Consider the following 27,268-nt stretch of genomic DNA (forward strand, 5'->3'; position numbering starts at 1 on the left):
TCTGCCTACCAAAAAAATTAAAAAAAAAAAATAAACATTTAGAAATAGATAATAAGCATTGTAATTAAAAAAAAAAAAAGGTTCACACATCCCATATTGTAGTGCTTGGATTTGAGTCCTAGTTGGGATTAAAAAATATAAAATTGGGATGTTGTACTCCCAATTCCAGTTCCTGATAATGCAGGCACTGGGAGGCAGCAAGTGATGGTTCAAGTAGTTGAGTCCTTTCCCCTCATGAGGAAGACCTGGATTGAGTTCCTGGCTCCCAGCTTCTGCCTGGTCCAGCCCTGACCATTTTGGGCATTTGAATAGTGAACTACTGGAGAAGAGGTTCTCACTCTGACAAAATAATTAATTAATAGAAACCATGTTAAGCAAAGCAAAGGGACTCAAAGATACTAAGAAATTTTACTACATGTTGATATTGAAACAAAATCATTAATATTTTGTAACTGCCTTTATATATACAAGATTAGTGTTCAACTGGAGAGAAGAAGGAGTCATAGAAGAAGTAAGCAATAAAAAAAAGTAAAAAGTTCTATGATTGTACACTGGAATGTTCTAGGTAGTGACTGATTCTAGATATCAATAAATCTCACAAAATTGCATCAATCCATCAGTCTATTACAAGGGTCAAAGTACAAAAATAGGATATGTAGCTTCAAGCCATTAGAAAAGGAAAAAATTAAATGAAAAGTCATTCAATAAGTCCAACAAAGATCAGAGAGATAAGAAGCAGGACAAGAATTTGTGATAAATAAAAGCCCAAAGAAATTATGGGAGTAAGTAAACCAATGTATATGAATAATCTCAATAAATATGACTGATTTAAAATCTCTATGAGAGACCAGAGCTGTGACGTATCTGGTAAAGTTGCCGCCTACAGTGCTGGTGTCCCATATGGGTGCCAGTGTGAGTCCCAGCTGCTCCACTTTCAATCCAGCTCTCTGCTATGGCCTGGGAAAGCAGTGGAAGATGGCCCAAGTCCTTGGGTCCCTGAACCCAGGTGGAAGACCCGGAAGAAGCTCCTGGCTCCTGGCTTCAGATTAGCACAGCACCAGCCTTTGAGGCCATCTGGGGAGTGAACCAGCATATGGAAGACCTCTCTCTGCCTCTCTGAACTCTGCCTTTCAAAAAAATAAATAAATTTAAAAAAAAACTATGAAATCAAGGATGTGGGGAAAAAGGGATACTAATCCACTGTTGGTGGAAATGCAAACTGGTAAAGCCACTATGGAAGTCAGTTTGGGAGATTGCTCAGAAACCTGAATATAACCCTACCATACAACCCAGCCAACCCACTCCTTGGAATTTACCCAAAGGAAATTAAATTGGCAAATTGGCAAATACAAGAACCGTCTGCACCTCAATGTTTATTGCAGCTCAATTCACAATAGCTAAAACATGGAATCAACCTAAATGCCCATCAACAGTAGAGTGGATAAAGAAATTATGGGACATGTACTCTATAGAATACTATACAGCAGTCAAAAACAATGAAATCCAGTCATTTGCAACAAAATGGAGGAATCTGGAAAACATCATGCTGAGTGAAATAAGCCAGTCCCAAAGGGACAAATATCATACGTTCTCCCTGTTTGGTGACAACTAACTGAGCACCTAAAAGGAAACCTGTTGAAGTGAAATGGACATTGAGAAACAATGTCTTGATCAGACCTTGCCCTGACTGTCAAGGAATAACTTATTATTTTATTCCTTTTAGTAATTTTCTTGTTCCACTTAATACCATTGGTTGAACTCTTTAATTAACACACAATTATCCTTAGTCATTTAAATTTAACTGAAAAGTGATTCCTGTTAAATATAAGAGTGGGAATAAGAAAGAGAAGAGATGTACAGTTCAGCACATGCTCACTCGGACTTACCCCTAATGGTAGAGCTAGAAATGTGCCAGGGGATTCTAATTCAATCCCATCAAGGTGGCATGTACCAATGACATCTTACTTGTAAGGTGATCAGTTTAAGTTCATAACTGATCAAAAAGACAGGATTAAGTGTAAAAGGGATTACATAATTAAGACCAGTGTCTGCAAATAATAATTGATAGAATTAAAAAGGAGAGAATGATCCTTCAAGGGAAGCAGGATACGCAGCAGACTCATAGAATGGCAAATGCCCTAAACAGAACTCTGGCCTCAAAATCAGCCCTTAAGGCATTTGGATCTGGCTAAAAAGCCATCAGAGTTTTAGAGGCCTGGAAAGCCAAGACACTCTGGCAAAAAAAAAAAAAAAAAAAAAAAAAAAAACCTAAATGAAAGATTGAAAGATCTCTGTAAGTTAGATCCCAGCAGGAAGAATGGGCCATCAAAGAAGGAGGTACCTTTCTCTGAAGGGAGGGAACTTCCACTTTGATTATGGCCTTGTCTACATAAGGTCAGAGATGGTGAACTCAAGAGGCTTCCATAGCCTTGGCAGCTCATGACAAGAGCCTCAGGTGATTACTGATGTCAAAAATAAGAGTGCCAATTGTTAAATCAACAATGGGAGTCACTGTGCACCTGCTCCTCATATAGGATCTCTGTCCTTAATGTGTTGTACTATGTGAATTAACAGTAAAACTAATATTCAAACAGTACTTTATACTTTGTGTGTCTTTGTGGGTACAGTCTGTTGAAATCTTTATTTATTTTTATATACTAAGTTGATCTTCTGTATATAAAGATAATTGAAAATGAATTTTGATGAAGACTGGGATGGGAGAGGGAGTGGAGAGGGGATGGTTTGCGGTTGGAAGGGAGGTTATGGGGGGGAAAGCCGCTATAATTCGAAATTTGTACTTTGGGAAATTTATATTTATTAAATAAACGTTTAAAAAACTATGAAATCATAGAAATTTCTAAGATAGATTTAAAAACTAAAATCAATGTATATGATGCTTGTAAGATACACCTAAAGTACAATGACAACCTCAGTTAAAACTAAGGAATGGAAAGAGTGATGTCACACATATTTTAATAAAAACAAAGTTGGGAAAGTTGTAATACTCTTAAGCAAAATAGAACTCAAGGCAAGAATAATGAAAGAACTAAGGGGAGGGAATATTCTTTTGATAAGATTCTTTTGAGAAGATATCGCACCCATGAACTTTTATATACTAATAATACAGCCTCAACACATAAAGCAAAACCTGAAAAATATTTAAGGGGAAAGTGATATTTTACAATCCTGGTAAGATATTTTGTTATTCAGTTCTCAGAAACTACCAGATCAAGTAGCTATTGATAAGGTATGGTAAGAGAGGATCAAATAACATATAGGGGCTGACGCCCTGGCATTGTGGGCTGAGCCTCCACCTGCGGCACAGCATTACATATGGACATCGGTTCGTGTCCTGGCTGCTCCACTTCCAATCCAGTTCTCTGCTTGTGGCCCAAGAAAGCAGTGGAAGATTGCCCAAGTCCTTGGGTCCCTACACCAGTGTGGGAGACCTCGAGGAGGCTCCTGGCTCTTGGCTTCAGATTGGCCCAGCTCGGGCTGTTGCAGTCATTTGGGGAGTGAACCAGTGGATGGAGGACCTGTTTCACTGTCTCTCCCTCTCTCTGAAGCTCTGCCTCTCAAAATAATGAATAAAATCTTTTTAAAAAATAACATATATATTATACTTTAAAAGTGTGATATCATTGATACAAACATTAATAAAGGAAATCTTTCAGTTACTGGAACAGTTTTAAAAAGTTAGGAAGGGGGCACCAGATTCTGTCCCAGTTGCTCCTCTTCCAGTCCAGCTCTCTGCTATACCCCGGGAGTGAAGTGGAGGATGGCTCAGGTCCTTGGGCCCTGCACCCACATGGGAGACCAGGAAGAAGCACCTGGCTCCTGGCTTCAGATCGGCGCAGCCCGCCGGCCACAACGCACTGGCCGTAGTGGTCACTTTTGGGGGTGAACCAATGGAAAAAGGTAGACCTTTCTCTCTGTCTCTCTCACTGTCTTAGTCTGCCTGTCAAAAAAAATAAAAAATTAAAAATAAATAAAGAAAAGGAAAAGGGAGGGAGGGAGGGAGGGAGGGAGGGAGGAAGGAAGGAAGGAAGGAAGGAAGGAAGGAAGGAAGGAAGGAAGGAAGGAAGGAAGGAAGGAAACTTCAACAAATCCCCTAAGAAAGAAATTAGACAGCTTACCTATGGATGAAATGCAATAGAATTTAAAATTACTAATAAAGATGGCTGGCGCTGTGGCTCAATAGGCTAACCCTCTGCCTGCGGCGCCGGCACACCGGGTTCTAGTCCCGGTTGGGGAGCTGGTTCTGTCCCGGTCGCTCCTCTTCCAGTCCAGCTCTCTGCTGTGGCCCAGGAGTGCAGTGGAGGATGTCCCAAGTGCTTGGGCCCTGCACCTGCATGGAGACCAGGAGGAAGCACCTGGCTGCTGGCTTCAGATCAGCACAGCGCGCCAGCCACAGCACACCAGCCACAGAACACCAGTCATAGCGGCCATTTGGGGAGTGAACCAATGGAAGGAAGACCTTTCTCTCTCTCTCTCTCTCTCTCTCACTATCTAAACTCTGCCTGTCAAAAAAAAAGGAAGAAAGAAAATTTATAGACTTACATAAAATTTTTTGGAAACTGAAAATAATTAAAAACAAAGTACTTAATTCTTTCAACTCAAATAGCTAGAAAGAAATAGATATACCACATGACTCAGCAATCCCATTCCTGGGAATTTACCCAAGGGAAATGAAATCAGCAAATGAAAGAGCTATCTGTACCCTCATGTTTATTTCAGTTCAATTCACAATATTAAGATATGGAATCAACCCAGATGTCCATCAACTGATATCTGGATAAAGAAATTATGGTATATATACAATATGAAATACTGATCAGCCATAAAAAAAAAAACAAAATCCAGTCTTTTGTAACAAAATGGATGCAACTGAAAACCATTATACTTAGTGAAATAAGCCAGTACCAAAAAGACAAATACGGGCCAGCGCCATGACTCACTTGGCTAATCCTCCGCCTGCGGCACCAGCACCCCAGGTTCTAGTCCTGGTTGGGGCGCCGGATTCTGTCCCGGTTGCTCCTCTTCTAGTCCAGCTCTCTGCTATGGCCCGGGAGTGCAGTGGAGGAAGGCCCAGGTCCTTGGGCCCTGCACCCGCATGGGAGACCAGGAGGAAGCACCTGGCTCCTGGCTTCAGATCAGTGCAGTGCACCGGCTGTATCGGCCATTTGGGGGGTGAACCAATGAAAAAGGTAGACCTTTCTCTCTGTCTCTCTCTTTCACTGTCTAACTCTGCCTGTCAAAAAAAAAAAAAAAAAAAAAAAAAAAAGACAAATACCATATGTTTTCCCTGATCTATGCTAACTAATAGAGTACCAAATGTAATCTATAGGAGTGAAATTGACATTTTGAGCTTTGATGATTGTTTATAGACCTTGTCTCTAATGTTGAAGAACAGTGTTTTTTCTTCATACTATTTATTGAACTCATTACTTGGTGTAGGGTTAATTTTATGAGCATAAAGTAAACTGAAAGTAGATCATTGTAAATATTAAGAGAGGGAATAGGAGAGGAAAGAGGAAGAAAGGTGGGAACCAGGGCTGGAGGGAGGGTAGGGTGGGAAGTGTCATTTTTTTCCTAAATCTGTATACATGAAATACATAAAATTTGTATACCTTAAATAAAACTTTAAAAAGGATTTAGAAAAATATAATAAAGCCAATGAAATTAAGGAAAGGTGCTAAGATAAAATACAAACATTAACTGGGAAACCAAAAAAAAATGGATAACATAGGTCAATAAAATGAAAAGCTGATCCTGGAAAATATCAATAAACTAGAACAGCCTATGTAAAGACAGACAGAAAGAGAGGGAGAGACAGAGAGAGAGAGAGAGAGAAAGAGGGAGCATGCGCTTAGGTGGGGAAGGGGGCAAAAATAAATTATATGAAGACTGAAAAAGAGAGACAAAATTGACAAGCTATATTTTAAATTTAAAAGAAAGCATGTGAGGCTGGCACTGTGGCATAGCGGGAAAACCACTGCCTGCAGTGCTGGCATCGCATATGGGGGCCGATTTGAGTCCTGGTTGCTCCTCTTCCAGTCCATCTCTCTGCTGTGGCCTGGGAAAGCAGTAGAAGATGGCCCAAGTACTTGGGCCCCTGCACCCACATGGGAAACCTGGAGATAGCTCCTGGCTCCTGGCTCCTGGCTCCTGGCTTAGGATTGGCATAGCTCCAGCCATTGCAGACATTTGGGGAGTAACCAGTGGATAGAAGACCTCTCTCTCTCTCTGCCTCTCTTTCTCTCTCTGTGTAACTCTGACTTTCAAATAAATAAATAAATCTTTTTTAAAAAAAGGAAAGTAAGTATATGTGATAATTTATTTCAAAACCTTTGAAGTCTAGATGAATTGGATAATCTTTTGGGAAACAATAAATCACAAAAATTGGCTCAAAAATAAAGAAACTCATGAAAGACCAATAATCATAGGAGAAATCAAAATGCTAACTAAAGATCTACCCACTCCTTCACCCCACCCAAAGTGCACCAAGGTGAGAAAATTTACAGCCAAGTTTTATGCAATATTTAAGAAATCTATAATTCCATACAATATATTACAGCAGTGTATAGTAAGTAGAAGTTGTATTACTAATATAATCCAATGCCAAAACTGGATGAGAAAATATAGATTAAAAGAAAAAACGCATACCAATACCATTCATGAAACAAAGATACAAAAATTCTATATAGGCCAGCGCCGTGGCTCAATAGGCTAATCCTCCACCTGCGGCGCCGGCACACCAGGTTCTAGTCCCGGTCGGGGTGCCGGATTCTGGCCCGGTTGCCCCTCTTCCAGGCCAGCTCTCTGCTGTGGCCCGGGAGTGCAGTGGAGGATGGCCCAAGTCCTTAGGCCCTGCACCTGCATGGGAGACCAGGAGAAACACCTGGCTCCTGGCTTCAGATCAGCGCAGTGCGTCAGCCGCAGTGTACCAGCCGCAGCAGCCATTGGGGGGTGAACCAACAGTAAAGGAAGACTTTTCTCTCTGTCTCACTGTCCACTTTGCCTGTCAAATAAATAAATAAATAAATAAATGAAAATTCTATACAAAGCATAAGAAGATCTGGGGACAGGCCTTGTGACACAGTGGGTTAAACTGCTACTTGGAATACCCACATCCCACTTTAATGTACCAGTTCAAGCCTAGCCCCTTTGTTTCTGATCCAGCTTCCTGCTAATGCGTCCTGGGAAGCAGCAGATGATGGCTCAAGTGCTTGAGCACCTAACACTTATGTGGAAGACTGGGATGTTTTTCCACCTCAGACCCACAGCACACATCATTTCATAGTAAAATATCAGAAACAATACCATTACAATCAAGACCAAGGCAAAGACGCCCATAATAACTACTTTATAGCATTGTACTGAGGGCTTTACCTTGGAGAAAGAGAAAGAAATAAGAAATTTAACATTGAAGAGAGTCAAACTGCTAGTGTTTGCAGTCGGTATAACCATCTATCTTAAAAATCCCCAAGAACTAAAAGACTATTATAATCCAATGAGTTCGTCCAGGTGACCACAAAGTGCACACATCTGTTATTTGGTGTTTTTGTACTGAATAGAGACAGCCCCAGAAGACTGACCCATGTGGTTCCCAAATGAATTCCACCACCCAGCAGCATTGGGAGGAAGCAGTGTTAAGAGGGGGCACTCCTGCTTCAGGGTCTTGGCTGTGGTTGTGGTGTCTCCCACTAACACTGTCCTGACTGTAGTTTTCCTTGGGTGGGTCTTCCTTGGAGGTTGTAGCTCTCATCAGATCTTGGTCATACTTTTCCTCCCCTTTGCCATCAGTTTTGGCGGTGAAGATAATTGCCTTCTGTTGTTAACATTTAGGTCTTTTACCATATCCTTGGTTGGTCCATAAGTCTACTGTAAGCTGTCCTTGCATTAGAGAAATGGGACAGGCACATAATCAACAGATACAATTAATAGCTTCCATGTAACACAGCAATGTGTATTTTCCCTATTCACCAAAGGAAAAACAAGTCTGAAAAATCCCCAAACTTACTAAGAAATATCAGCAAAAGAAATGTGTAGTTTTAAAATGTGAAGGCAAGTCTGAATAATAAATATAAAGATTACAATATTGTTCAGTGGAGCAGAGTTTAAATATCCACCTTCTAAAGTCCCATTCCTCTTAGAGTAGATCCATTCTCAGACAGAAAAGGTCAAAACAAAGAACCTGGCCTTTTGAGTCAAATATGCTGGGCTTTGCAGATTTAGGATTTCATTAGCAATTGTCAAAATTGAGAAAATATCTTTTCAAGGAAGCAAACTGGGGACAAGCATGGTGGGACAGAGGGGAGCAGAAAAAAAGACCGGGAGAAATAAAAAATAAAATGAGCAGACTGGGTAAGGTTTCTGTTGGCCCTGACGGACTGAGACCCAGGAGTGGGAAATGAGAGGTCTCTCTCCCCACGCATGTCCCAAAATCCTTGGTGGCCAAACAGATGGCACAGCACATTTTTAAACCATGTTTAACAGCAACTTTTTTTTTGCCTGCTTGCTCTTTCTTCCTTTAGTCTAAAGTCCTACCAGCTGTCATCGACTTGAGGAAAATGTCAGAGGCTTGTGGCTGCCCATGGCTCTCCTGAGCTCAGCAGGGAGACAGGGGCCCAGGAACCTCTGCCAGCTGTGGTCCCGCTGCACAACTGGTGAGGCAGCCAAAGAGATGGGCTCCTTAAAACTGAACCCACCATAGAAGCTCAAGACCAGTCTTTCCACTACACTATCGCCTCCCAGAGACTAAACATATGCAAGGGAATTTCAAAATGTTTGCAGAAAATGGAATTAAAAGACTAAGTTTATTTTGCTGCAGAAAATCTTTTTTTAAAAAATTTTTAAAAGATTTATTTATTTATTTGAAAGTCAGAATTACAGAGAAAAAGAGAGAGAGAGAGAGAGATCTTCTATTCTGTGGTTCACTCCCCAAATAGTTGCAAATCCAGGGCTGGGCCAGGCCAAAGCCAGGAGCTAGGAGCTTCCTCCAGGTCTCCCATGTGGGTATAGGGGCCCATGGACTCAGGCTATCCTCCACTGCTTTTCCAGCTGCATTATCAGGGAGTGGAGTAGCTAGGACTCGAACTGGCACCCTAATGGGATGCTGGTGCCACAATATTTGTCAGCCCAGAAAATCTTTAAATCCATTCATATGAGGTGTCTCCAAAAAGTTCATGAAAAAATGTGCATTAGGGAAAAATAGCATGGATTTTAACTTTTTGTGTTAAAATAAATTTATCTTCTAAGTTCTTTTTTTATTCTTTTTTTTTTTTGACAGGTAGAATTACAGACAGTGAGAGAGAGAGAGAGAGAGAGAGAGAGAGACAGAAAGGTCCTCCTTCCATTGGTTCACTCTCCAAATGGCCGCAACGGCCAGAGCTATGCCGATCCGAAGCCAGGACCCAGGTGCTTCTTCTTGGTCTCCCATGAGGGTACAGGGGCCCAATGGGCCATCCTCCATTGCTATCCCAGGCCACAGCAGACAGCTGGACTGGAAGAGGAACAACCTGGACTAGAACCCAGTGCCCATTTAGGATGCCGGTGCCGCAAGTGGAGGATTAACCAATTTGAGCCACGGCGCCGGCCCCCTAATTTTATTTTATGCAAACCTTTGGGGGTTTCTTTAATTGTTATTTATTTGTTTTATTTATTTGAAAGGCAAAGAGACAGAGATCTTCCACCAGCTGGTTCACTTCCCAAACTTGCCCACAACAGCAGGGGTTGGACCAGGCCAAAGCTGGGAGCTATGAATTCAATCTGGGTCTTCCGTAGGTGAGGCAGGGATTCACTACTGCTTCCCTGGGTGCACCTTAGCAGGAAGGTGGAATTGGAAGCACAGCAGAGCCTCAAACCCATGCCCTCCAATATCAGATTTGGCTGTCCCAAGCTACTTCTTAACCACTGCATCTAATGTCCACCCCTCCACAAACTTTTTGAAATACCCTCAGATATTTTCCAAAGCTCTTTCCTTCCTAGTTCCTTAACCTTTTGTGAAACTTCTATGAGGTCAACATTATTTCCAAGTCATGGAGCAATGGGCAAGACGTTTTTAGGCCTGCAACCTGTGAGACCTCGGGAAAGAATCTTTTCTTCTCTGGGTCTCAGCTTCTCTACGTATACTCTTCATGTATACAATGAGATTGGCCAAACGTCCTCCACACCCTTTGCCTGCTCTAAGATGTCCCTGAGGCTCCTCTCTGAATGACAGTTCCCACTTCTGCTTCCCTGATTCTTCCTGCCACTCCAGGAAGAACCCAAGTTAAAACAAGCAAACCAGAACCTGGGAACTGCCAGAGGTCAGTCACCAAGCTCATTTCCTTTTATTACCTTCCTCCAAACCCCAGTCAGTAACTTTTTAAAACTGCATTCAAATAGAACTGATTTCCTGTTGAATTCAGGGGGAAAAAAAACTTGATGAGTAATTTGCTGAAATGAATCCCCCCAACCTTTTAAAATCATGCATTTAGACTGATTTGAAGAACTTTAAAGATGCATTTAAATTTCCTTTCCTCCGTGTTTAACTCTGTAATTGTTTTCACTCACAGTAATCTTCTCTCGGAGGCGTATGCTTGACTTATTTAATAAATCTTTCTCCACATTTGAAATCATCCATTAGCAATAAGGAGTTTGACACTCCATTACCCACAATAAATTTTACTGCCATTAAGTCGCCACATATGGTGTGGAGGAAAGGAGATGACAGGATGGCCTCTGCGAGTTAGGGCGGGGTCCAAGCTCAGCTTCAGATCTTGCACCAAGCCTGCCCTTATTCCAGCTCCCTGATTCTCCTAGGAGTCAGGCTGCCCTCCAGCCTATGGAGGTGGCTGACTCAGAGAGCTCAAGTCAAGTGGGGAGACTGGCATCTGCTCTAACACTGCTCCTTCTCGTTCCAGTGGGTTGGGGCCTGGGATCCACACAGTGGCAGCCTAATGGAAACCGCATCTCTGGACCAAGGCCTAGAGAACAGCAGAGCAAGGAGGGACCAAGACTTACCCTTGATCCTCACACAACATCTCAGGGTCCTAAATGGCCTTGACAAAGAGATCCAGTCCTTTTGCACATCATGTACGTGGCACAACTGATAAAGAAATGTTAAATGTGTTTCTGCTTTCTTCTACCACTGCCAGATGACTGTAGTCTCAGGGGCTTTTGAAGCTTAGCTTATAATCTGGTGATGTGTCTGCTCACCACCAACGGGTGCCTCCAGCCTGGAGAGAAGGAATCCTTTACTGGAGAGGAAGGTGTTGTAGCTTAGTGGATTAAGCTTCTTTTTTGGGAAGCCCATATCGCATATGGCAGTGCCTGGTTCAAGTCCTGGATGATCAGTTCCCAATCCAACTTCCTGTTAATGCACACCTTGGAAAACAGTGATGATGGCTCCTGTACTTGGATCACAGCTCCGCTGTGAACTCCCTCTGCAGGCTGAGGTACATGTGCATAATGAACAAATTAGGCTCAGGATGGTCCAGGCACCCAAGCAAAAGTGCCATGCCTGGAAGGAACTTGAGGTCATACACCTGTTTCATGTCAATGCTGCTGGTCTGGTAACCACATTTTAAGTAGCAAAAGACCAGAACCTTCTTATTTTACCATCAGGCCTTTTCATCTATGAAAGGCAAAGTGACAGAAAGAGAGATCTTCCATCTACTGGTTCACTCTCCAAATGGTTGCAACAGCTCTGGGCTAGGATAAAATCAGGAGCCAGGAACTCCACCGTGGTCTCCCATGTAGGCATTAAAGTACTTGAGTCATCTTTTGCTGCCTTCCCAGGCTCATTAGCAGGGAGCTGGACCAGAATCGGAGATCTGGGACTTGAACTGGCACTCCGATATGGTATGCCAGCATCACAAGCAGCATATTAACCTGTAGCATCAAAACACCTGCTCCTTGTGTGTCCCTTGTGAGTCCCTTGTGAATTCTAGAAACAAGTAGTCTTTCAATAATGTTCACTAGGTATTAAACCACAACTTTTGTTCCTGGCTTCTGGTTTCTGCCTGGCTTCTAGCTTCTGCCTGGCCCAGACTTGACTGTTACAGTCATTTGGAGGGTAAATCAGTGGATAGAAGAGCTCTCCTTTTCTCTCTCTCTCTCTCTCTCCTTCTCTCTCCCTCTCTCTCATTATGCATTATGTGTATGTGTGTGTTTCTCTGCCTTTCAAATAAATATATACATAATATTCACAGGATAAATGAAAGAATAATTCATGCCAGAACATTTTTGTTGAATTTCAGAATCTTACAAATTTTATTACTTTTACTTGGATGGAGCCATGATGTCCTTGAGGGAACTATACATGGGAGCCCCATGACAAAGAGGAGGGATCCTCTCATCTCAGGACAACCAGCACTGCTCAGCATGGGGCCCTTTTGGAAGAGAAGGTAGCACACAGGCTAGAGGTTTCTGCTGGAAAAAACTCTCTGACTACATCTGGACCAAGAAATTTTCTCCAGAGTTCTTGGAAGCAGGGTTTGAAAAGTTGGGGGAGGGTCTGACTTCTTGTCTTTTCCTTTAGAAGAACAGAGGGTTACAGGGCATAAAATAGATGCGTAGTGGACTGGCGCTGTGGCACAGCACGTTAAAGCCCTGGCCTGCAGCTCTGGCATCCCATATGGGTGCTGGTTCATGTCCCAGCTGCTCCACTTCCAGTCCAGCTCCCTGATAATGCACCTGGGAAAGCAGCGGAGGATGGCTCAGGTCCATGGGCCCCTGCACCCATGTGGGAAACCCAGAGGAGGCTCCTGGCTCCTGGTCTCTCCCTCTGTCTCTACCTCTCTCTGTAACTCTTTCAAATAAATAAATCATTAAAAAGTAGATGCATAGGCCGGCGCCGCGGCTCAATAGGCTAATCCTCCGCCTAGCGGCGCCGGCACACCGGGTTCTAGTCCCGGTCGGGGTGCCGGATTCTGTCCCGGTTGCCCCTCTTCCAGGCCAGCTCTCTGCTGTGGCCAGGGAGTGCAGTGGAGGATGGCCCAGGTGCTTGGGCCCTGCACACCATGGGAGACCAGGAAAAGCACCTGGCTCCTGGCTCCTGCCATCGGATCAGTGCAGTGCGCCGGCCGCAGCGCGCCGGCCGCGGCGGCCATTGGAGGGTGAACCAACGGCAAAGGAAGACCTTTCTCTCTGTCTCTCTCTCTCTCACTGTCCACTCTGCCTATCAAAAAATTAAAAAAAAAAAAGTAGATGCATAAATGACAAAGGCTGGTAGGTAATCAAAAGAAACATGCTAAACTTGGTTTCCTATTCCACTGTGCACTGATCATTCAGCAAGAGCAAAATAAATGGACTCAAGAAAGGCTTACGTGGAAGAAGACACCTCTCCAACTTTAAAGGCTACAGAGGAATTTTGAAAGAGTGAAGGGCCCTCTGAAGAGTTAAAATTGTATATGTACAGGTGTAAAAAGTTAAGCTTAAGCTTACAGGTTTAAACCTTCCTGGTACAACTGTAAAAAAAAATAAGACAGAGTAGCACCTTGGCAGTAGGGACTCCATTTTGGAGCACTTGAGACTGCATTCTGGGAAAGCAACCCCCCCACCGTGAGACTCTGGTCCGAAACTATGATCTCAAATAGTCGGACAATAGCAGTGCACTACATCACCCTTGGCAACACACAAAAACCCCCTAGCATGATTGCTCAAGCTTAAAAGTAGAAAGGTTGCACCTGGGTTACCTGGGCTAATAATGAAGATGTGATTTGTCTATGTCTTAAGATCATAATTGTGGATTGTAAGACTTTAGCAACCCCTTAACAACCGTGTATTCTCTTCCCCTTCCCGGTTTTGTGGTTTTTGCCTTTATAAACCCTAACCTTTGGTTATTCGGGGCTGCTCTGCTCATGATGATCAGACAGCCCCAGCATGCTGGATAATCAATAAAGCTTCCCCTTGCTGTTTGCATAAGAGATGTCTCTTGGTGACGTTTTTCGGGCAGTCGACTCTAACATTTGGAGGCCCCAGCGAGATCGGGGCTGCCCGTGGACGCCGCCAACGGACATCTCTTGGGGTAAGTATAAAGGCGCCTAAGGTAGGGACTCAGTATATGCGCGCTTCAGGTTTCAGTTTTTCAGGTTACAGGCCTGTTTCGGTTTCAGTTTTTGGGTTGGCACGGTATGCACTGTGGCTGGCAGACGTGCCTGGAAGCCCCAGGCTACCACCTTGGGGGACGCCCCGAGAGGACAGGGAGACTGAGGACGCTCAGCGAAACTCCCATCAGAAATTCCCCTAGGCGGGAGTTTTGTGCCAACAGCGGTTACATTTTAGGTTTCAGTTTTTTGGGGAATTACTTTTCTGTCTGTAACATGGGTCAAACTGTGTCCACGCCGCTATCTCTTACTCTGGCTCACTGGCCTGATGTGCGGGCTAGGGGATCTAATCTCTCTCTTCTGATTAAGAAGGTAAAGCAGCAGTCTTTCTGTGCCTCTGAATGGCTTGCTCTAGGAGTGGATTGGCCCCCCGGAGGGCTCATTCCATTTACCACTCATTCCCTGAGTGAAAGAGGCCATTCTCCTGCCTGGCCGTCCTGGGCACCCGGACCGGGATTTTGAGAAGACATCGGAGGTCAGTATTCCTTCCCTCAAGCGGGACCGGATCTGTGGAAGTGACCGTTGAGTGTCCGGCACCCCACAGCTCTCCGAGAACGCGGATTCCCCCCCCCCCCCCCCCCCCCCGGCCACTGCTTAGCTACGGCCGAAACTCCAGAGGGATTGTAAGGAATGGGAGGGAAATTAGGAAGGGCAGTTGGCTGAGAGCCTGGAGACCCCCTGAGCTCGCTTTGGCTTCCCGGCGGCCGGACTGCGACCCGAGGACCAGGTCTCTCTCTCGGAGGGACGCCTGGTCACGCTGCCTACTGCTACGCGAGCAGGGCTTAGCTTCGGTCGAGGCTAATATTGGCCCTCCAGGTAAACTCAGACAACTAGGTAGTGGGTAACCTTGAGCGATAGGAGACTTCAAACCCCACTCAGCCCCCAGACAGGAGGAGGTCATTGCTTTCTGCCTTCCTCCTCCTCCAGGGGGGCTCCTTCCCCCACTCTTTTGCTCTCCTCATCTCCATTCCTATACCACTGGGCAGGAGAAAGGGAGAGGGAAATTCCACAAGTCTCTCCACCTAGGGAAAAGCTGTTACCTGTTACCTGTTAACCCTTTCCAACCTGGTAAAAAGTTTTCTGTCTTTGCAGCTTTATGGTAGCTCTGGTGCGTCTTAAAGTTTTTTGTAAACTATTACTGTTGCTAAGCTTTGATTGCCTGAGGACTAAATCTGGAAAAGAGCTAAAGTTAACTATCTGTTGTAATTGACTGAGTATCTGCAGTAGTCCTAATTGATCTGGCTTTGGTTAAATTATAGGAGGTTCCCAACACTCTTGGTAAAATGGCGCACCTACCCAACCCCACAGTTAGTCCTGCCAAGCCCTGGTGTGCGCAGTCTTCCCTGTAAATGGGGGACCACAGCCTTTCTCTGCACTCTATTCTAGTCCATGTGGCCTGCCGCACCCAGGCAGGCATAGCCAAATATCTCTAGGCAGAGCCCCCACCCCAGCGCTGCAGCCTGGAGGAATTTCCAATTCAATACTACTGCTGGCCTTACCTAAGGGAGCCAGAACCTTAAGCCATTAACCCTTACCAACCTGATGGGTTTTTCTCTTTGCAGCTAATAAAAACCTAAACAATGGGTTATTCATCTGAGAGCATTCACCTGTCTCGAAGGTTTCGAAGGTTTCGCGTTTTTCTATTGCCATTAGAGTCTTAATTGGGAAAACTACAATGCAAAGTTGTTTACATTGTTTATCTGTTTTTAATGTCTGAGTGATTACCCAACTGATCAAAAATGTACTAATTTTGGCTAAATGGTTTGACTCTGACAGCTTAAAATCTAAACCGAGTCTTCCAACTTTGGGCTTCCAGTCGGATCCCTGGAACTCTCAAAGGATGAGACTCTAAATTTGTTAAAGTAACAGCTGCTTGAGTCAATTAAAATTATATAAAATATATTAAAATGTTATAAATAGTGTCAAACCTATGCTGTATTTATGTTTTTGCTTTCCAGCTAAAGTGGTCTTATAAAAATAAGAGTAAATTCTGTGTATACAAGCCTTTATGTTGTTAACTAAAGTAAGCCAATGCAGATTGGTTCAGAAAATTGAGGTAATGCAAACACCCTTCGGTTTGCTCAGTGGCTTGCTTGCTCAGTTTTACATGTCTTTGATATGCTTTAAACTTGTTTCTCTTAATGAGAAAGATCTTTTCAAAGTTATAAACATGCACTAATGTTTGCTGTCCAGGAGGTGTTATCCTCCTGTTACTTAAAAACATAAAAATGTAATTTTAACTTTTATTTCAAATAATGGTGTGGTATTCATTAATAACTCAGTGTCTTAAGTCATCTAGGCATCAGTACTAAGTAAAACTTAAAAAAAAATGTATTATATATACTTTTAACATCTCAAATTCGATAAAAAAAAAACTGTTTGAGTTTGTTAACATGTATTCTCATAGGTCGTCCATACATGACAATTCAAGGCTATGTAAAAGTAACTACAGGTATAAAGTTTCAAAAGGTGTAAACAAGTCATAAAAAGTTTTAAAATGTTTACAATTTTAAAATATTGTTTACAGAGTTGAGTGCTAATGCCAAAATTACACTGACCTAAAGTTAAAGTCTGATCTTCTGTTATAACAATGGGTTTAAAAAAAAAAGTGTACTAATATTAGTAAATATCTAAAAATGGTCTAAATCATAAATCTTGAAATCTATTTCTGCAAAAACTGTAACGTCTATTTTAACAGTGTCTGCTTATTCGGTTACTCTGCCATTTCTAGAGTTAGGTCCTGTAAACTCTTTTTGACTCTGTTAAATAATTCTAAATTATGTAAACTCTTATATACAAGGTTTTTTTTTTTTTTTCTGGTTTATTCGACAACAAAAAAACATAAAATTCATGTTAATCCATTGTGTACTCTACTGTCTCTGTTAAGTTATGGTTATGTGGCAGATGCTAGAAAACTGGGTTCCAGAAACCCAAGAAAGCTCTCGTGTCTACAGACTACACGGTAAATACCCGGAAGCCAAAGAATGGCAGAGACCTCTGCCACAATTTCTCCTCTAAGTCAGGCTACACAGTAAACACTGGTTAAACTGCCAGTTAAATCTAAAAGCCCAAAAAGTCAGGCTAGAGACCCAACTCGCTGCCTCACTTCTCCTCTTTTCTCTTCCAGAAGGGAAGTTACTACTGTTCTGCAGGACTCTCCATTGTGATGTACGGTTTGATCCCCAGACCTTATGTAAGGGATGACTGACCTTTTCTGTAATAATGCCTGGCCACAGTATAGGGCCCCAAACAACAACAACAACAAAAAAAAAAAGGTTAAACTATAAAATAATATGACAACTAGATCAATTTTTCGGTGTAAAAAGTTACACTGACGACCTCAAAGTATACAAGCAGGTCACCACAGTTGATCTTACCTAAAGGGTCATAGTTCTCCTCATGGGCACGGTCTTAACTCGCAGGAAAATACTAAGTGTCAGAATTTGCCCATGACCATAGTTTTTCTAGCTCACCCTGATATTTAAAAAAAATCTCCAAAAATCAGGATTGGGTTGAGCACCCCCTTGACTGACATCATAGAGGCTGCCTCCTTGGTCTACTTTATTAGAGACCAGGAAAACGAGGAGCAAGCTAGCAGCAGAGGATAGGCAACAGACCAATCAATGGCTGCTTTACATGGTGATTGCCATCAAGGAGACCCAGCAAGGCCAGTGCACCCCAAACGGCACCTGTTGCTGATATAAGGAGACAGGGCATTGGGCAAGCAGCTGTCATGACAGCAAATGCCTTCTGTCAGCCCTGCCAAGAGCACGGCCACTGGACACGGAACTGCCCTGGGTGTCGAAGGACTCCTGGTTCAGAACCGCTGACCCTGTGGCCCCGAGCTAAAAAGCCTTTGGCTCTGCCCAGCCTCTGCCCAGCTTCCAGCTCCAGCCACTGCTATTGAGGGGATGGCCTACGGTCAGTAAAACGCAAGTTGCCTATTTCCATCAGCCTCCTATTCAGCTCTCTTCCTAGTCCATCCATGTAATGCAAGTCAACAGGGTGCCTCCCTTAAAGGAGATTTGCATCTCTTTCAATTCTCTTCCAGCACCCCATGGATAGGTCTGGGCCTCACACACCCAGCCAGGCCTTAAAAGTCTATCCAATAACATTAAGCTTAGAAAGCCCTCCCTGCCAGTTCCTAAAAACAGGGCTTTCAGTAACAGCTAACTCAGATAGCCCTACACCGATTTGGACAGGTCCTCACTGAGGACTTAAAGGGGCTATCTCTTGAGGGGGGGTGCACAATAATCCATAATATAAATGGTTAAATGTAAATAATTCATTAGTCTGTCCTTTTCCCAGCCTGAGACTCTAGTTTTGTACATTGGCTTAACTTCCTAGCAAAACTGGCTACTAAATATCAAAAAAAAAAAAAAAAAAAAAAATTGTCTCTGGGTCAATCAGACTAGACAGGCGCAAACCCAAATTTGTACTTTTCCTGGAAAAAGCCAAACAGCTCCAGGACCAGGCCAAGCAGGGCTGGGATTTCTGGCCTGACACCTGGTCATGGAAATCCTGGCTATTTCCTCTCCTTGGCCCACTAACTTCTGCAATCTTGATGCTTCTCTTTGCACCGTGTGTTTTTAATGCCCTTGTTCGTTTTGTCTCTAACAGACTAAAAGCTGTTAAACTCCAAATGGTCATCAGGCAAGGCTTCCAGCCCATTCCACTGGACGACCTGAGCAGCCCTCTGAGCAACACAGTTTTTCCAAGGCCACTGTTGCACACCATAAGACAAGTAGCAAGAGGAAATACCCAAATCCCCCTCGACGCCCACATGCCAGCTTCGAAGAAGTTACAGAAAACGGAACTCCATCCATAATCCCAAAGAAGAATTTTGGGTATTACCTCTTGAGGGGAAAATATTAGGCAGAGAGTCAGTTATGAGCTTATGTGTGTGTGACATAAAGGCCTAATGTGTCCAGCATATGCATCTACATCTCAGTCATCCTGACAATGTTTCACGGGCAGCCTGGCCTTTGCATCCTGCCCTGCCCCCTTCTACCTGATAACCTTCCAGGTGGAGATGCCCGCCCCTTCTGCCTGACAAATCTTCCACAATCTCCCAGATGCAGCCCAGTATCTGCATTTCAGTATTACAGAACAGGCGGGGGTTAAATCTCATTTTCATGGGGGTGGGTTATGCGCGGCCCTAAAGAAAAAATGTTGTTTTTATGCCGACTGAACCGGGGTGGTTAGAAACTCCATGGCCAAACTCAAAAAACGACTGAAAAAACGGCAACGGGAAAGGAAAACTCAACAGGGATGGTTTGAGTCATGGTTCTGCCGGTCCCCATGGCTTACTACCCTACTGCCAGCCCTAGCAGGACCCTTAATTGTTCTACTCCTAATTGTAACCATAGGACCTTGTGTGTTAAATAGACTCATCACCTTCATGTGGGAACAAGTTAAAAATGTTAAACTCATGGTTGTAAGGCAACAATATGTCACATTAAAAAAGACAAAAACGAATAATCTCTAAGATTAGAGATCCTCACAACAAGGAGTGGGGAATGAAGAGTTAAAATTGTATATGTACAGGTGTAAAAAGTTAAGCTTAAGCTTACAGGTTTAAACCTTCCTGGTACAACTGTAAAAAAAAATAAGACAGAGTAGCACCTTGGCAGTAGGGACTCCATTTTGGAGCACTTGAGACTGCATTCTGGGAAAGCAACCCCCCCACCGTGAGACTCTGGTCCGAAACTATGATCTCAAATAGTCGGACAATAGCAGTGCACTACATCACCCTTGGCAACACACAAAAACCCCCTAGCATGATTGCTCAAGCTTAAAAGTAGAAAGGTTGCACCTGGGTTACCTGGGCTAATAATGAAGATGTGATTTGTCTATGTCTTAAGATCATAATTGTGGATTGTAAGACTTTAGCAACCCCTTAACAACCGTGTATTCTCTTCCCCTTCCCGGTTTTGCGGTTTTTGCCTTTATAAACCCTAACCTTTGGTTATTCGGGGCTGCTCTGCTCATGATGATCAGACAGCCCCAGCATGCTGGATAATCAATAAAGCTTCCCCTTGCTGTTTGCATAAGAGATGTCTCTTGGTGACGTTTTTCGGGCAGTCGACTCTAACACTCAAAAATAGCAACACCTCTGTCCAGGCTCCTTGGGGCAAGAACCAGCATTTTCAGATTCATATTCCCAGCACCTTACACAAACTTTTTCCCTGGCCTATAATGGATGTTCAATACTGTTTAATAAGTGTCCAGGAAAGTCTAAAACTGACTCATTATTGAAAGACTATCATGAAGAAAACAAAAACTATGACAGGGGCACACAAAATATAGCCTGTGGGCCAAGCCAGGCCCCACCTGTTTTTGTACAAACCATAAACTAATAATGTTTTTACATTTTTAAACAGTTGGAAAAAAATCAAAGGAAAATTTTATGATGAGTGAAAATTGTATAGCTAAACTCATTCATTCACATATTGTCCATGGCTGCATTCTTGTGCTACAATGGCAAAGTTGAGTAGTTGCCACTGAGACCAAATAGCCTTCAAAGTCCAAAATCTTTATTATTAGAACCCTGATGGAAAATTTTTGTCAAGCTATGTTGTAAACATTTAAAATATGTGAAAGGGCCAGTGTCACTGTATAATGGGTTAAGTCCCCACTTGTAATGCTGGCTTCCCATATTAGAGTGTCAGTTTGAGTCCCGGCTGCTCCACTTCAGATCCAGCTCCTTATTAATGCAGCTGAGAAAGCAGCTAAGATGGCCCAAGTGTGTGGGTCCCTGCTACTCATGTAGGAGACCAGGATGGAGTTGCTGGCTCCCAGCTTTGGCCTGGCCCTTGCCTCTGTGGCCATTCAGGAGTGAACCATAGAGTAGTAGATCTTTTTCTGTCTCCTTTTGTTTGTCATATTGCCTTTCAAATAAATCTCTAAAAATAATTAAATAAATAAAAATATGTGAAGAGGGGCTAGGAAAGAGTGAGAATGAGAAATATGGGCAGAGAGAAAGAGAGAGGTAGATATACTTGAGAGAAGAGAAAACTGCTGAACACATGGAGTGTCTTAGCTCTGGATGCTATAACACAATACCTTAAACCAGGTGCTTTGCAAACAACAGAAATTTATATTCCCACAGTTCTAAGGCAGGGAAGCCCAAGAAGACTCTGGGTCTGGTGAAGGCCTGCTTCCTGGTTTGCAGATGGCTGTCTTCTCATTGGAGCCTCACACAGCAGAGAGAGAAAGCAAGCTCTCCTGTGTCTCTACTTACGGGAGCACTAATCCCATCATGGACTCCACCCTCATGACCTCATCCAAACCTCTCAAAGACTCCACCTCTAAGTAGCTTCAAATTGGAGGTTGGGATTTCAACATATGAATTTTGGGGGAATATATCCAGTAGGTAGCACAGAGTTCTCCAAAGATGAAATATGTTGCCTTAAAAGGGATCATTTTCTCTCACTGGAGGTGTCTGTAGATAGACACATACTTCTTTGAGATGTTTTCAGAACCTTTAAGAATTAGAACAGGGAGAAGACAGATGATCCTGAACTCCTTCCAGCCCTGAGATCCAGAGTTTATGGTTCAGACATACTGGAAGCCAGAGAGTGTCAAGGTGACTGGTCCAGTGACCTCTGATACCATTGGGTTCTCACATTACATTCTCCTTGCTCTATTAGTGCTGTGGAAGCTTTTAGGATCTCCTGAAGGTCATTCATCTATCCATCAAGTAGGCATGGCTAAAGATATAAGGACTGGAGATTCAGATCTTGTTTGCTAAACCTAGGTGATGGCAATTGCTGACAAGAGGAAACTTATTTCCTGATTTACCACATCTCAAAAGTTCTGATATGTATCACTCTTCAATATGAAGGTAACATTGCAATTGCAGATAATTTTTCTGTGACCTTGTCTATATTGGATTACCTTTACGTATTTCTTGTTTAGAGCCACAGTGCATGGTTCTGGCCTTACCTCTCACAAAGTTGCCATTGGCCATTTTAATTCTAACAGTTTCATCAGATATCAATTGGGGCCTGATTCTGGGTAAGGCACTGTCCTGGGTATATGCATGAAGTCTGCTTTTTAAAACTGTTCTACCTGGTATTCACTTATGTGAACAAGTAATGTAAAAAAGAAGAGAGCAGGGGCCGGCACTGTGGCATGGTGGGTAAAGCCACTGTCTGAAGTTCTGGCATCCCATATGGGCACCAATTCGAGTCCTGGCTGCTCCACTTCTGATCCAGCTCTCTGCTATGACCTGAGAAAGCAGTGGAAGATGATCCAACTTCTTGGACCCCTGCACATGCATGGGAGACCCAGAAGAAGTTCCTGGCTCATGGCTTCAGATCGGCGTAAATCAAGCCATTGCAGCCAACTGGGGAGTGAACCAGATGATGGAAGACCTCTCTCTCTCTCTCTCTCTCTCTCTCTCTCTCTCTCTCTCTCTCTTTCTACCTCTCTGTGTAACTCTGACTTTCAAATAAATAAATAAATCATAAAAAAGAAGAGAGCAAATAGAAGCGTGAGCAACTCCCCCAGATAGCTTAGAGTAACCCCCAAAGAATCAAAATGGCTGGAAAACAGGCTGATGTGATTAAAAAGTTATTATCAATGTAGAAAATGTATGAGTCACATTTTACTACAACAATGCTGTGAAACCAACAATCCACAAATCTTAATAGCTTATAATGTATTTATTTCATACTCATGGATAAACTGAGTTTGGCTATTCTCTGCAAGACTTAGTTGGGCTCAATAAAAAACTAAACAGGTATCAAACTTGGAGATGTTTCCAATCTGTTCTGTGTGTTCTCCCTCAGGGCTGGGATGTGTTATTCTCATGATGTAGAGCAGAAGCCCTAAGAGGCCTGGCAGAAACTCACCAAGTTCCTTAAAGTCTCAGCTTGGAATTTACACAACATCACATACCTCCCACCCAACTCCCGAATCTCATTGGCCATGGAAAGCCACATGACTGAGCCCAAAATCAGCTGGGCTGACAAGTATATTAGCTGCATGGAGAAGCCATGGCCAGGGAAGGAAGAGAAGACAGAATTATGGATAAATGATATAATCTGCTCAACCTAAAACACCTTAGGTCCCAAGCTTCGCTGAAACTCTTCAGGAAAGTCAAAATACCCTCTCTGTCTCACTTAGTAGAGCTCAGGGATTATGAAGGAATCTGGGTCTGATGATGGAGAACATGAGTTGGTGCAAAACCATTGCTGTGAACACCACTGGTCCCACTGATCTCTGTAAATAAGGAGGTTTATGAGATTTGGGACTGAAATCTTCAGTACTTAAAGGAAGAACAAAAAGGGAAGTTCACATGAATACTTTTCCTCCCATCTCGATTGTCTTGAAAGACTGTGTTTGAGTGGTTAACTCTGGTTAGTTTTCTTTTGGTTCACTGAGGTTGTATCTTATAAACATTTTCATCACTATCGTGTTAGCATGTGATAGATTATTTCTGAGAAACCAGGGTAATGATGAGATAAACAAAAGAGAACCTTCCTTTTCTTGTTCTTATTTCTTAATTGTTTACAAAAAGGTTTTTGTTCATGTAATCTTCTAACAACGTGAACAACATCCTGCAGGGTAAGAATCAAAGAGAAAATAAATAATCCCACTTGAGAATGCTGAAATTACGAGTCAAATATTCTATTTCTTATGTAACAAAATATACATTATATTATCAATATTATTTTAATCAGTAGCTCATATTAATTTACATACACTGCCTTTTTCAGATAGACGTGTGGTAACATACTTCAACATTATATGACAATGTGTACTCTACATAATAAAAGCAATGATTCCTTCCAGTCCACATATCTGATACAGAATTTGATTTAGAGATAAATAAACATGGAAGTTGCCAATTCTCTCATGGTTACACTGTTTTAAACACCAGTTGCCTTGTAAAATGTATTTGAGGGCCATTTACTACAATCCAGACTGGAGGGGAGGAAGATGCCATTTCAACAGTCTTTGCCTATCCTGATTCTAGCATTAGTCCTATGGGTGAGAGCAGTATGGATCCAACCTCAAAAGAAGCGATGACAATTTCACCACCACAATCCCCACCAAGAACAGGCATAGCTTGCTTTGGTGGCAGATCAGGGACCAACAAAGAAAGAGATTTCCAGCATTAAGTCTCTACTGGAATGTGAAGTCCAGGAGGGCAGGGAGCATCTGAGTACTCACTGCATGGAGCTTGGCACACAATAGGAAGTCAACAAATATTTATGGAAAGGAAGCAGGGAGAAGGAAGGAGGATATAAGACATTACTAAGACTCCAGAAGGATCTAAGCAGGAGGCAAGATGACCTCTTGCTAGGGACACTGCCCAAAGAATCAAGCATTCCCTGGGGGCCAAGAATCTTTAAGGTCTATATGAACCCTGAGTTCTACTTAGGACTGTACAAATAAGGACAAAACAGGGAGCCGAGGAGAGAAAAGACAGTCTCTTTTTCTCATTTATGTCCAAGGACCCAGGAAGGGATGTGGTGTTGGGTGGTATATACTCAGCTAGGTACCTTTCTCCTCCTTTTACAACTGAGGCTGAGTTACTGGTACATTGAATTAGAGTTCAGCACAGAGTGAAAGAAGTTGGGGATACTAAAGGCAAAGTCACAAGAAGAATCCCATGGTTTCCTAGCATTGTCATCACAAAGTACCACAAACTGCATTGCTCAAAACAGAAACTTATTCTTTCACAGTTCTGGAGGCTCTAAGTCTGAAATTAAAGTGTCAGCGGGGTTATATGCCCTCTAACATATCCAGGGAATGATCCTTCCTTGTATTTTCATAGCTGTGGTGTTGCTAGCAAACCTTGGTATTCCTTGGCTTGCAGCTACATCACTCCCTTCTCTGCCTCTGTCTTTATGTGTCCTTCTTCCCTGTTTGTCTGTGTTTCTCTGTCCAAATTCCCCTCTGTTTATAAGGGGACACCAATCATAGAAGTAGCCAGAACGACATCATCTTAACTAAACTAATTGCATCTGCAAAGATACAATTTCCAAACAAGGTCACATTCAGGATCTCAGTGAACATAAAGTTTGACAGTAATGAACTCAGCACAGCCTCCAAGGATTCCAGTGGAGCACTCTCCATGTAGGAACATGGCTGGACCTCACAGCCTAAGCTCTCTGCTGAGGCTCTGGGTCTCTTCTGCCACTAACAAACTGATCTCAGGGGTACGCTGTGCCTCCTTAAAAATCTTTCTCTCTCCTTCTTTATCACACACACGCGCGCGCGTGCACACACACACACACATACACACAGAGTTACAAGTAGGCAGACAGTCTAATGGTTCTCTTAAGTTCAAAGTGAGGGTCTTGCCTTGCTCCTGGTCATCTCTACAGGGCAGGGACCTGAAGCCAGAAGATGGACATCACTGAAGCCAACATCTGTGCTCCCCACTCCCTGGATGCTATAGCCAGTCCCTGCAAGGGGGATCCTGGCCCCACCCTATCAGATGTGGCTTCATTCTATCCTGTCTCCATAAACACCCCAGGAAACCCTAAAAGGGATGCAACAATTCCCCCACCCCACCCCCCGGTGTGTGTATGTGTGTGTGTGTGTGTGTGTACTGTTTCTGTCTAAGATGGAACAGCAGGGAAAGGGTGAGACAGTGGGTAGAATCAGAACATTCCAGCAGCTGGAGGAATGCTGCCTTGCCTGTTCCATGTGATTAATCTGAATTGCCTCTTCACAGGGGGACAAACAGACCTTAAAAAGCCAGCTAATGTAGGATAATGGTTCCAACAAATGCAGCCCATGAAAGGGACCATAAAAGAAAGTGGGGTTAATGGTTAATGGTTATGCTGCTGAACATCTAGAGAGCCGCTCCCAAGCCCAGTACATTTAATACTAAGAAAACCTCGCAGGCACTGACTGCTACCTGATCCCAACACCTCTCCCAAAAAGCCTGGGAGAGAAACTGGCAGGAAACCCTCTCTGCACTTGACAGATGGGCACATGGCTCCTTAGGGATCCTAATAGGAACTAGCGGGAAAGGACTCCTTCAAGGGCAGCCACAGAGCCCCTTTGGTTTACAAAAAGGAAAATGAAGTTCAGGAAAGGTGATGCAGTACAAAAAAGGTCACATAGCTGGTGAAAGGCCAAGTCAATCAGCACCTGAGTTTATCTGACTTGAAGTTGAGGGTTTTTTTCACAGTGCACACCAGGATCTTCTAACTTCTGGTCCAAACTCTTTCCCACCACACCCCCCCTGCATGTCACAGGGAGCTTTTGCAAAATCACTAGCTTAGTCTGCTTGTTCTTACTCCACTCTAAGAGATGAGTACTCCAGGACTCTCCTCAGGGGCTGGGACTTGGTTGGTCCACATAGGAAGAATGGGAGACCCTGTGACAAAGCACTCAGTAGAAGGGCCAGTCCAGGCCTTTGCTACACAGCCAGGCTGGGTTTCAAACTGGGCCAGAGTATTTGCTATTTTGCATCAACTCTGAACGCTAAATAGCAGAGAAAAAAGTGGGACACTTTGGAACTGGCTTCCCTCAGTGCCAACAAAGTGCCATTATTTTAACTTCATTGTGTGCTACAAATGAGAAGGAGATAAATGTCATGTTCCAGCCAGAGTCTATTAGTGGGTAGCAACCACAGCACAGAAAGATGGTGTGATGTGGCCATGCTCAGGAAGGAGAACTAGAGCAACACTCAAGTTCTCAAGATCTTAGCTTTTACCTTACTTCCACGTGGGATTTCTGAATTGTAAACCAAGATAAAAATGCATACAGAGGATTATACACCACAGTCACATATCTACACTTCTTTTACAAATTAAATATTAGTTGTGTTACTTGGACATGTCCCTCAACCTCATTGGGTCTTAATTTTCTCATCTATAAAATTGAGATAATATCTGGCCTGCCTGCTATGCCATTTTTGTGTAAGAATTAAATAAGAAAATGAATGAGGTTTGGGGGCAGGCACTTATCCTAGATGTTGAGATACCCATGGCTGATACCAAGAGTACCTGGGTTTGAAATCCGGCTCTAGCTCCTGATTACAGCTTCCTGCTAATTCAAACCCTGGGAGGCAGCTGTGTTGGCTCAAGTGATTGGGTTCCTGGTTCCTGGCTTCAGCTCCAAGTCTGGAGTCATCACATTTGAGGTACAAGTCAGCAGGTAAAAGTGTTCTTTCTCTTTCTCTCAAAAAAAGCGTTTTTAAGTAA

General features: G+C 43.3%; 1 protein-coding gene and 1 long non-coding RNA gene across 13 annotated transcripts in view; one reads left to right on the forward strand and one right to left on the reverse strand.

The window, feature by feature from the left end:
* CES5A (carboxylesterase 5A) overlaps positions 1-27,268 on the reverse strand; it is a 388,742-nt gene that overhangs the window by 109,021 nt on the left and 252,453 nt on the right. The gene's annotated exons all lie outside the window — the stretch shown is intronic.
* LOC149120960 (uncharacterized) lies at positions 14,576-20,146 on the forward strand. Of its 2 annotated transcripts, none has more exons than XR_016225241.1 (2): positions 14,576-18,014; positions 18,714-20,146. It is a non-coding gene; the product is annotated as an uncharacterized LOC149120960 (long non-coding RNA). The 2 variants fall into 2 exon arrangements; XR_016225242.1 differs by having other exon boundaries at positions 14,576-17,261.

The sequence above is a fragment of the Oryctolagus cuniculus genome, chromosome 18 (assembly GCF_051225735.1).
Source record: "Oryctolagus cuniculus isolate XC-2025 breed Fujian yellow rabbit chromosome 18, ASM5122573v1, whole genome shotgun sequence".
Lineage (NCBI taxonomy): Eukaryota > Metazoa > Chordata > Mammalia > Lagomorpha > Leporidae > Oryctolagus > Oryctolagus cuniculus.